The sequence below is a fragment of the Lepidochelys olivacea genome, assembly GCF_965140295.1.
Source record: "Lepidochelys olivacea isolate rLepOli2 genome assembly, chromosome: 15".
NCBI lineage: Eukaryota > Metazoa > Chordata > Testudines > Cheloniidae > Lepidochelys > Lepidochelys olivacea.
Window position 1 is genome coordinate 25,394,088 of NC_140425.1, and position 12,288 is coordinate 25,406,375.

The window sequence follows — 12,288 nt, forward strand, 5'->3', positions numbered from 1 at the left end:
CCCCTAGCTATGCTACCTGCTCCTAGGAGCCAGAAGGACCTGCCGGATGTGTCCTGGGAGCTTCCCCAGGTAAGCACTGCTGGGACTCCCCACCTCGCCCCCCGGCAGATCCCTCTGGCTCTTAGGGGCAGGGTAGGCACCCACTACGGTGGCCCACGAGACCCTCCTGCCCAGTTCTGGGCACAGTCAGGAGACAGGGGAGCAGGGTGGATGGGGCAGGGGTCCCAGGAGTGGGGGCGTCAAGGAACGCGGGGGATTGGATGGGGCAGGAGTCCTGGGGGCGGGGCACGACCCCCTCGTGGGGTGAGGAGGGAACTGGTTGTTAAGATTTTGGCAGCTCATCACTGGATGGAGCCTAATTAAAATTCACAGATTAACCATATCCTGTCTGTCCAGGCTACCATAGCTCTTGTTCAGGCCCTCATCAACTTGCCATTAACTACTGTAATCTCTGGTTTTGAGGCAAGTCACACTGACCATCTCAAGCCTCTTTCAAACATTGCTGCAAGGGTCATCTTCCCAGCTCATCACTTCAACCAAGGCATACCTGCCCACTTCATTGTCTCTCCCCGCTGGCTCCCCCTCCTCCACCACATCAAGTGCAAGCTCCTCGTCTTGGTCTTTAAGGGTTTTCACCATTAGGCCTGATAAACAGGATGGGGCTATGCACTCAAGCTCTCACTTTTGATCTCCCACTGATGGCAGCCTCAATCACCTGCCTGCCCCCTTTCCCCTCAGACATCCTGCGCTCTCTGTCATGCCCCACCCCCATATAATGCCTGGGAGAAACTCCCTGTCAAAATTCATAATTCATAACATTCATTTTCCTCTTCAATCCCACCTTAAAGCCAACCTCTGCCTGGATGTCTGGCACTGGCTAGGTGAGCTGAGACGTCTGCCTTCCTGCTAAACTCTGCTCATTTTATTATTACCTCATCCTCCTGCCTCATTTGTCTGTTTTGTTCACCTGCTGCATCCTGTCTGACCTAGACTGGGAGCTCCCTGGGATGGGGACTGTCTTTCTTCTTCTTTAATCTGTTTAATCTTGGTTATCTACAGCACCCAACACACGGGATCCCTTACCTTTAATGAGTTTCATAGGCACGATCTAATATAGGTAAGAATACTAATCCCAACACTCCAATTTCCCACCTTCATATCTTATTCCCTCCTCCACCCTCATTCTATCAAGGGCTATTCTTTTTTATTCCTCTTCCCAAATCTTTTACTCTTACCTATTTCCTATCTGTACTGCTTTTTTAGCAAAATATTGTATAATCTCTTAACCTGACCAAATCATATCTAAATCTCTCTCACACACACACTCATGTCACCTACAGTCTGACACTGCAAGACCTGGATGATGGTTCCGACCCTAATAAAATGGAACAGACCCTTTCCAGGTGACATTTTGTAGTATGTATTTTTATAATCACAAAAATAACTCCTCCTGCATCGGAGCATCTCAAATATGGCTGCTGCATATTTAAATTAAATGTCAAGTGGAACCTCGTAGTTGGAAGCTAGTGGAAGATTTATTTGAAAGTGGATGATGGTCAGGGAAGTGGAGTTGGGAGCTGTAATTGATACTTATTAGACTTGGAGATTTCTGAAAATGGAAGGTTGCAGGGCGTTTGGGAATAATTCCATTCACTGTGCTCTGAGCCGTGACTGGCACATGTCAAAAAAATCGTCAAAAACCTATATCACTGCAATCATCCTCAAACTGTCCTTTCTGATTACTTTACATCTCAGATTCCACCTGTACTATACTCCAAGCTGTAACTGACTCTAAACATAAGAAACCCTCTTACTGTACTTCCTAACCACAAGCAGGGCCAGATTTAGGGGCAGGCGACCCATGTGACTGCCTGGGGTGCCAGGTTTGGGAGATGCTGGGCTCGGCATGCTGTTTTTGGTGTTCACAACAAAAGGGGAAATAGAATGTTTGAAGGAAAATGTTTCAGGTATTCCGTATGTGGATTCATTTTTTTTCACTAACCTCATAGAATGTTCTGGACCGTTGTAGACTCTCATGGAACCTTCCAGACTTTGTGAGGACTACATTTTCCTCAAACCTCCTAAAATGTTGTCAGCCATGTCCTCGTGAGTATATAAGGGATAATAATGCATGCAAATCGTGCATCAAAGTTGTGAAATGGGCTACAAATGGAATAAAAAATAAGGTATTCAAAAATTTTACTAATGGAGCAGGGGGCATTGAAGACACTCCTCGCCTGGGGTGCCATTTGGTCTAGGGCCAGCCCCAAGAACAAGGAAAACTCTGCCCCATCTTTTAGGATAGTCAAGAAAACAGAATTTACAGACTCCAGGGGTCATACTTTCCTCTTTACTAGAGACAGACTGAAACAAAATGGTTCAGTCAAAGAAAGACACATTTCCTAGTTTCCCTTCATGACGAAGTTTAAACGGTGTTTATGACAATGTTTGTTGGATGATGGCAGGAGGTTGAGAAGAGAAAGCAGCTTTTGAGCACCGATGAGGCTGCTGTGGGAATTTCACCAACACCACGATCCCAGAAGCCTAATGGCAACCTGCAGCTTTCAGGCAATGTGACTGAGAGGACTAGCCACTGTGAGATCTGAAAATCTGGGAAAATTTGGTGGGCTTCATTTGAGCTGTAAAGGCCACCTGCCACTCTAATGGTTCAGCGTCGTGCAGCACCATATCATGCCCACAAGAGCCACTGCACCATAAGATCTTCATGAAAGGGTCTTTATCCAGCTGACATATCTTACCTGCTATGCGCTTGCAGTGATGTATATATTTATTTCGGTGGCAAGCACTTTGGGGCGGGACTGTCTTTTTGTTCATTGTTTGTATAGCGCCTAGCACAGTGGGGTTCTGGTCTATGCCTGGAGTGATACCACAATACAAATACTAATTAGTAATAACACAATTAAGAACAAGGGGCAGGCTGGAGAAAGACGATGATGGGACATCCGGAGTAATGGAGAGACAGCAGAGATTCACCTTGTGTCAACTATGCCAACGGTGACTAAAACAGGGGTTCTCAAACTGGGGGTCATGATCTCTCAAGGGGTCACAAGGTTATTACGTGGGGGTCGCGAGCTGTCAGGTTCCATCTCCAACATCTCCACTGTTAAATATTTTTTAAAAGTGTCTTTAATTTATAAGCGGGGGGGAGGAGGTCGCACTCAGAGGCTTGCTGCGTGAAAGGGGTCACCCATACAACAGTTTGAGAACTACTGGACTAAAACGATACGAATGTCAGTGGAAAACACGCTCTACCAGCAAGACTGTGTAGCAGCAATGAGTGGGTGGTCGAGGTGAGAAAAGGGGCACAAGGAGCCTCCCCCGTTTCGAATCCTGCCCTGGCACAGAAATCAGGAACCATCAGTCTTCTCAGCCTGGGAGCAGCGGGACTGTGTGAAGCTAGTCTAGTGGCAGGGTGGTGGAGTGAGTAGGCCATGGCCCTGCAGACAGCCAGAGCTGGGTGGAAAAATGGTTTCCCCATCCTGTGAAACTTTGAGATTTCCAAAAAATGATGTTGCTGTTCCACACCAAGAAAGAGACTCTTGATAGGCTGGTTCAAATCCCTGCTCTACCTGGCCAATAAGGCAGAACAGGGAGTCGAATGTGGCTCTCCCACACCCCAGGGGAGTGCCCTATCCACTAGACTATTGGCTATTGCAGGGGGTCTCCCTCTCTCTGACCTGGAATTCCATTCTGCCCCCGAGAAACCTTCCAACACAGGTTAATAAAAAAACGATACATTTCTGTAAAAAGTTGCAGTTTTGACAAACAGCATTTTCCTGAAGAAAAAAATTGGTTCCTGGTTAGTTTTACAGGCAGCATGGAAAGGACGTGGTTGACACTCTTCCCCGCTCTTGCTATCTCTGTGTGAATCTGGTTTGTGTCTTGAGGACTATTTATATATTTCTACAGGCTCCTTCCCGCTGTTTATCAATGCAACCTTACGAAAATCCCCCCCAGGACTCACTCCACAGGCCCTGACACAAGAGTAGCAGGAAGGCATGCTGTCCCCTTTTAGACAGTATCACGGTGACTCCCTGGGCTCCAGAGGCACCAGGTGTGCCTTGAGCACAATGCCTCCAGGACCTCCTTATGATGCATGGCAGCTTCAAGCTACAATTTAAACCACAGCATCAAGGCAACCAAAAAAATTGTACGTCAAGGAAAGAAAGAAATTTGAGATAAAACGATATGATAATAGCTCAGAGACAGCTTTCTTCTACTGCTCTGCCAATTCCTCCTCCACCCTCATATAAAAGTGAAAGGCAGCACAGTCAGCTGATTTCTGTTAAATCTGCATCCTCCGGTCTCCGGTTTCTACTGAAAAACCCCTTTTAAAAAAGCCCAGTAAACCACAGGGACAGATTGTCAGTCTTCACAGATTCAGCTCTTCCATTTCCAAGTGAGAGTGAAATACACATGATTTTGAAGAGGGGAACATAAATTTCAGCTCAGTTTAGAACTCTGTGGGCAGTAAAGTACTCTGCCCGTTAAAAACATAAATTAACATTTAAGTGTGTCTGATGAGAGTCTGGTTCTAATAGGGAGCGGGCACTAAATCAGAATTATGGTAATGCTCTTTCCAATCCCAGTACGTGAACCTCGTCTCTCCTGATAAAATATACTTACAGTTAATGTATTCAGAGATGATCCCAAAAAAAATTAATGGTGGGGGGTATGTTAGTTCACACAAGCTTTTTACTTTTCCAGTTACAGTCTTAATAAAATAAATGAATAAATAGCAATAATACAGCACCTTCCATCCAAAGATCTCAAAACACTATGCAAACAGCAATGAACGGAGGGTAAGTCTATCCTTGCAGTGGTACGTAGACTACAGACACTACAAGCCCAGCTAACTTGAGCATAAACAGCAGTGCAGACAGTAAGCGTTGCTGAGGCAAGTCAGGTAGAATGTTCTGCACGCCTGAACCCTAAGGTATATACCCTACACGCTCTCCACAAACACCCTAGCAGCGCCTTCTCCATCTACACGGCCGTTTTTAGCCATGTAGCATCCTGCTGCCTGAGACTTTCCCACTGCCTCCTTCCTCCCTTCTAGAGCCTTTCACTGCGGCGTGTAGCTGCACATACCCGACATGCTGCTGCAAGTGTAGGCAAATGTAGTCAAGGTCTTAGTCTCACAATGCCCCTGAGAGTTTGGTACAAAGATTTATCCTCAAATGAGAGGCTCAGATACCACGATGATGAGAGGAAGAATAGCCCAGTGGTTAGGGTGCTAGCTTCAGACTTGGACGTTTCAATTCTCTGCTTTGCCAAAAGCTCTCCGCAGACCTTGGCCAAGTCGCTGTTTCTCAGTTCTTCATGGGGATTACGGCATTTCCCTAAATCAGAGGGGAGCTCTGAGGGTAAACATGTTAAAGATTGCGAGATGCTCTTATATTACAGTAATTGGGGCCATGTAAGTGCTGACATAGAGGGTGTTGTCCGATGGACCCCTGGAGAAGTTGGAAGGTATGTAGTGAATGAAGCATGGGATTGCAGAAATTAAAATGATGGTCTCCTGGTGAAGGCTGTTGAATGCATATAAACACCTAAGATAGCTAGGTAGGCGCAAATGATAGACAGATAATCTGAGGCACAGAATTTATCCACAGAGACTGCAAACAGAACTCAGGTCTCCTGGGCCCTATTCAATAGCTGCATGGACTATTGCAGCCATGAACCAGTTCCACAGCCTAAAAGAGGAGGCCTCCTCCCGCCTATTTCTGTGGGATTTTCCTGCATCAAGCCCATTTCCTCAGATTTGGCACAAAGTCCATTTCTCCTCTCAGAATCACACTGAGGTTTCCCTACATGCGTGGATCTTCCAATGAGGCCTATGGAGACTATGGGCATATAGGGGCCAGGTTCTCAAAAGTGTTCAGCACCCACCCTCGGAGGCAGATTTTCAAAATTTCTCAGCATGTTAGGTGTGACGCTCCTTGAAAAATCTGGCCTCGCATATCACACATGGGAGCTGTCGAGTGCTAAGCACTTTTGACACCTGGCCCTGATGGTGGGTCCTGAGCCCTTGAAAATGCAGTCATAACTGAGTACCAGAATGCAGATATCCACCCTTGTGCACCTAGCCATTGTCATTAGCCCCGCTCAGAGATATGTTAATTGTGAGGAAGCACCAGCTGCAGCTTTCTACCATCATTATTTTAATGCCAGTTTATTTATATAATAAATGCAACAAAAAAAACCCTTAAAGAACTGACTGTAATTCCCCTTCTTTTCTTTTGTGTGGGTGCGGGCAAAGAAGAAGAGAAGACTACTGGGCAACTCTCAAAGTCTTGACACAATTGGTAACAGATTTCAAGATATCACCTCCCAGGAGGGAACTTTCTAGGTTGAGTTTTAATCTAGAGTGAAATTTTATAATAAGGATTTATAGTGGAAACACTGCCAGGACCTTAATTAATAACACAAATGGTGCCACTCTAATTCTAGGAGACTTTAACCCTAAACATTTGCTCGCACGCCAGCATAATCATCTTTTCCTTTTAACAACACACAGAGTCTAATCCTGAAATCTTTATTTACCGCTTGCTCTGGGAAAACACCCGCTGAGTAAAATCAAGAGCGGATGATTCCTCCTATGTTCAAATAGGAAGCCATCCCAGACTGTGCTGAAGTGGCAGGAGGAATCAGACATCTCTGTGGTACTATATCGCCTTCCCTTGGCCTCCCAGAGATCATTCCTGCGTAGGAAATGACCCATACGGGGAAATGAGATGGGACCAGAATACAGGTTAGGGGCATGACCAGCTAGCTGTATATTAGTTACTATAGTCATGCTGTCCTAGGACCAGGGACGCCAGAAAACAAAGCAGATAAGGGCATCTGCAGGGATGCCTCTTGTCTCGTGCTGATCCCATGAAATCCATAGTTTCTTAGACTACTTGTATGCTGTGACAGCAGCAGGGGTGGCAAGGGTTAGCTGAGTACTGAATACATACCCACCAGTGTCAGGCAGGTTTGTACTCAACACGGCTAAGCCATGCTGCCGTTGCCTATGTTACTATGTCTACATTGTTCAATAAAAGCTAGCATGAGTACATATACATGAGCTGGGAATCACACCCTTAACTTGTAGTGTAAGCGTAGCCTTACATTGGAGCCCCTAGCTTCTTCCATGGTGGAGGCAACCCCAGCTCTCTTCCCCAACAGAAGAATAAGTAGGTGAAACTTGCAATTTTGACCCTCTCCTATGCCAGTTATTCTAGAATAGGGGAGAACGCTCTAATTTCACAATATTGCTGTAAAACAGGCTCATCTTGTTCTCTTACTTTGATATTATTCAGGATGAGCACTTAGAATCATAGAATCGTAGGACTGGAAGGGGCCCCCTGATGTCTCCTAATCCAGTGCCCTGCACTCATGGCAGGACTAAGTATTATCTAGACCATCCCTCACAGGTGTTGTCTAACCTGCTCTTAAAATCATTTAATGACAGAGACTCCATAACCTCCCTAGGCAATTTGTTCCAGTGCTGAACTACCCTGACAGCTAGGAAGTTTTTCCTAATGTTTAACCTAAACTGCCCTTGCAGCAATTTAAGCCCATTGCTTCTTGGCCCATCCTCAGAGGTTAACAAGAACAATTTACCTCCTTCCTCCTTGTAACAACTTTTTATGTACTTGAAAGCTGATACCATGTCCCTTGAGTCTTCTCTTTTCCAGACTAAACAAACCCAATTTTTTCAGTCTTCCCTAATAGGTCATGTTTTCTAGACCTTTAATCATTTTTGTCGCTCTTCTCTGGGCTTTCTCCAATTTGTCCATACCTTTCCCAAAATGTTGAACCCAGAACGGGGCACAATACTCTGCTGAGGCCTAATCAGCCCAGAGTAGAGTGGAAGAATTAGTTCTTGTGTCTCGCTTACAACACACCTGCTAATACGTCCAAGAATGATGTTCTCTTGTTTTTGCAACAGTGTTACACTGCTGACTCATATTTAGCTTGTGATATACTATGATCCCTAAATCTCTTTCCACGGTACTCCGTAGGCAGTCATTTCCTATTTTGTATGTATGGAACTAATTGTTTCTTCCTAAGTGGAGTACTTTACATTTGTCCTTACTGAATTTCATCCTATTGACTTCAGACCATTTCTCCAGTTTGCCCAGATCATTTTGAATTTTAATCCTACCCTCCAAAGCACTTGCAACCCCTCGCAGCTTGCTATCATCCACAAACTTTATAAGTGAAGTCTCTATATCTAAATCATTGTTGAAGATATTCAGTAGAACTGGACCCAAAACTGATCCCTGCAGGACCCCACTCAATATGCCTTTCCACTTGACTGTGAACCACTGATAACTACTCTCTGGAAATGGTTTTCCAACCAGTTATGCACTCACCTTATAGTAGCTCCATCCAGGTTGTATTTCCCTGGTTTGTTTATGAGAACATCATGTGAGACAGTATCAAAAGTCTTACTAAGTCAAGATATACCACATCTACCACTTGCCCCCATCCACAAGGCTTGTTACCCTGTCAAAGAAAGCTATTAGGTTGGTTTGACATAATTTCTTCTTGACAAATCCATGCTGACTGTTACTTATCATCTTATTATTTTCTAGGTATCTGCAAATTGATTGCTTAATTATTTACTCCATTATCCTTCTGGGTACAGAAGTTAAGATGACTGGTCTATAATTCCCCGGGTTTCCCTTATTCCCCTTTTTATAGATGGGCACTATATTTGCCCTTTTCCGGTCTTCTGGAATCTCACCTGTCTTCCATGATTTTTCAAAGATAATCACTAATGGCTCCTTGAGTATTCCAGGATGTATTTCATCAGGCCTTGGTGACCTGAAGACATCTAACTTGCTTAAGTAATTTTTAACTTGTTCTTTCCCTATTTTAGCCTCTGATCCTACCTCATTTTCATTGGCATTCATTAAGTTAGATGTCCTACTAAACTTGCTACTAAACTTTTTGGTAAAACAAACAAAAAAGTCATTAGCACTTCTGCCATTTCCACATGTTGTGTTATTGTTCTCCCCCACCCTCATTGAGGAAGAGGCCTACCCTGCCCTTTCTCTTGCTTCTAATGTATTTGTAGAATGTTTTCTTGTTACCCCTTATGTCTCTAGCTGGTTTAATCTCATTCTGTGCCTTGGTCTTTCTAATTTTGTCCCCATATACCTGTGTTATTGGTTTCTATTCATCCTTTGTAATTTGACCTACTTTCAGATCATTGAAGATCTCTAGGTTAAGCCAGGGTGGTCTCTTGCCATACTTCCTATCTTTCCTATGAAGTGGGACAATTTGTTCTTATGCCCTTAATAATGTCTCTTTGAAAAACTGCCCACTCTCTTAAACTGTTTTTCCCATTAAACTTGCATCCCATGAAATCTTACCTACCAACTCCTTGAGTTTGCTAAAGGCTGCCTTCTTGAAATCCATTATCTTTATTGTGCTTCTAACACTGCAATTAGCTTCTGCTTGCAAGAATCTTCTCTGAGCGTAGTGCTTATTTGGCACCCATTGGCACAGCATCAGAGCACCTCACAGCCATCACTTCCTGTAGTCTCACAATCGCCCCCCCCCCACCCCCCGTGTAGGGAAGGGTGATTATCCCCCTTTCTACAGATGGGAACTTGAGGAACAGCACAAAAATGGCATATCCAAGGTCACACTGAAATCTGTGCCAGAGCCAGGAATTAAACCCAGATCTTTGAAGGCTAGTCCAGTGCATTAACTTCCTCCTAGAGGAACTAAAAATAATAGTAATAAATCATCAGGGCAGGAAAATAAAGCTTGACTAACTTGGAGGAATCCAAATTGTCATCTTATTTGTGATCCACAGACAAATCAGATGAGTGCCCTATTTACTGGTCATATGACCCTTGGTGCCTCAATTTACATTTCCCCAGCTGCTCATTTTCTAGGTGGCACTAACTTACATCTCTTATTTACGACCTATCTATGCTGTTCTTTCCTCTGCAATCTACAAGAAGGCAAAAAAGATGCTGTTGAAATATAGGTCATAAAGCATCTCTGTGCGGTAACTCATGTCTAGAAAGTATGGTCAGTGACACAAAGAAAGATTGCCCTTCGATTCCATTTATGTAATCTGTAACACATGCTTCTGGATCTGCCATGTATGTCCCTGGGCATTATCAAGAAAATAGGATTCTTGACCTGGATGTGTATGTTGAAAATGCTGATTGAAAGCCAAAATAAATTGAATGTCAATGTTTCGGGACCAAGACAATGTCTGCATGACATAACTAAAGTTACTTAAAGTCTGCTTTAGACATGGATAGAGCGTGATAGCTACGAATTAAAGTAGATTCCATTGGCGAGGTTTTTTTGTTTTGCTTTGTTTTGTTACTAATACAATGAATGTCCCATTCTCCATTATAAGTAAAGTGGAAAATCAGTCTGCGTTGAAATATCAGAAACTTGCAATATGTGACACAACTGAACTGTGTTTCCAGGCCATCTGAATAAAACAGCAGTGGAATTGCTATACAGATCCCATGGTGCCCATGAATCTGTGATGTGTTTTTTATTTATTGTAGAAGACACCCATATGCACTGAGTTAGTCTGCCCGAAATCATCCACATGACAACGATTTAGGTAAACTTGTAGATATATCAAGCGGGGGTTTAGGATTGAATATGGAAAGAAATGGCTCAGTAAGCCAACAGAATGAGAGTGAAGATAGATTTAATATTTAGGACCTTGGAAAAAAGCAACCTATCTTACAATAGAAGAATAATCTTGCCAACCGTGTTCCTAAAGGCACTACACAGAGACACATTTCACTCTCAAAACTAGCAGCATGCCAGCTAGGAAGATCATGTTACGTTCCAAGCAAGGCAGTGCCCAGCCCTGCACAGGTTGTAAGAGAGGGTGGAAGACATTTCGGGGGGATATTTTCAGAGGCACAAATGGCAGCAACGCACGCACCCAGCTCAAGCTCAACTCAATGGGAGTTGTGCACTTTGCACACGCACCCCAGGGGTACAGGATGACATGATCCGGCACTTCTTTGAGCATAAGGGCTGCTCAAGGCTTATGCCAGGCCTACACTAGCCTTCTCTAAGTGGGTAGGAAAAGAGCAGGCCAGGCCAAAACCATGGCCCTCTGCCCCCCCCCGTCCGTTCCCCCACACACACACCGGCCCGCCCATACACCAGCCAGCAGAACTAGCCACTACAAAAGGGGACCAGACGTGGCTCTCTCTGTAAGGGTTTTTCAATGGCCATGCTCCCCAAAGTTTGTGGGTAAGGTAGTGCACTCAGTACCCATAGCATGGATCTGTCCCAGAGTGTGACGTTGCAAGGGGCCCATCATCTCCGGGACCTGCTGCTGGCAGGCTGCCTCTCACCAGATCATTCATGGCTCAGCCCACTGGCCAAGTCACAAAGTTCAGGGTGACAAAACATCCAACTCAAAATACAAACGCAAAAGAGCCATCAGCACCCCTCCCTTGGGTTATTCCTTGGCCCATCCTTTGGGTTCAGTCTTCAGCCCCACCCTGGGCTCAATATTCCTTCAGTGAGGCTTGCATGCCCCTTCCTCAGGGGTTGGTAGGGGGTCCCAGGCCCACCCTCTTCTATGGAGTTCCAGCCCAGAGACCCTGCAGTAGTAATCAGCTAGGTCTGCTTCTTCAGACATGCTGCTATTTCCCTGGGCTGCTTCCTACCTCCACGCCCGCTTGTTCCTGCTTCCCAGCAGCTTGTGTTTCACAAGGCCTTCCTTTGACTCCCAGGCCTCTGGCTCCTCCCTAGAGCCTTCCAGCTCCTCCTTTCTCTGCTGAGCTCATCAGTCTTCAACCTCTCTCAGGCTCTTCCTCAGTTGCTTCTGGTTTTAGCAGAGTTGCCTCTTATTGCCTCCCTTCCCCAGGGACTCTGGCAGCTGCCCCTAAGGATTTCCCAGCTCACTGTGGGTCCAAGCTCAGGGCTTCCCCCACAGGAGCCTGTGCTGCTCCTTGTGGGTTCTCCTACCTGCAGGAGAGTCATGCCTTCTCTGCAGACTCTCCCCTCACTGTATAGCCTTTTCCTAACCCTTTCCCAGCTGGCGTCACTAATGATCCTGAAGTTTCCATGTCACCATCAGCTAAGGGCTAGCTGGTGGGTCACAGGCAAAGCTGAGCCTGGCTTGCCTTAAAGGGCCAGCCAGCCAGCCCATGATAAAGAGCAGTCCCATTGTTTGAAATGGAACTACTCACATGCTTGAAGTTAAGCCTGCACTTTAGTGTTTTGCTGGATCAGGGCCAGAGTGCTTGGCCCCTTGCAGGACCA

The 12,288-nt window shown here is 45.3% G+C and overlaps 1 protein-coding gene across 1 annotated transcript in view; it reads right to left on the reverse strand.

The window, feature by feature from the left end:
- Positions 1-12,288, reverse strand: part of TMEM132B (transmembrane protein 132B) — a 360,998-nt gene that overhangs the window by 143,897 nt on the left and 204,813 nt on the right. The gene's annotated exons all lie outside the window — the stretch shown is intronic.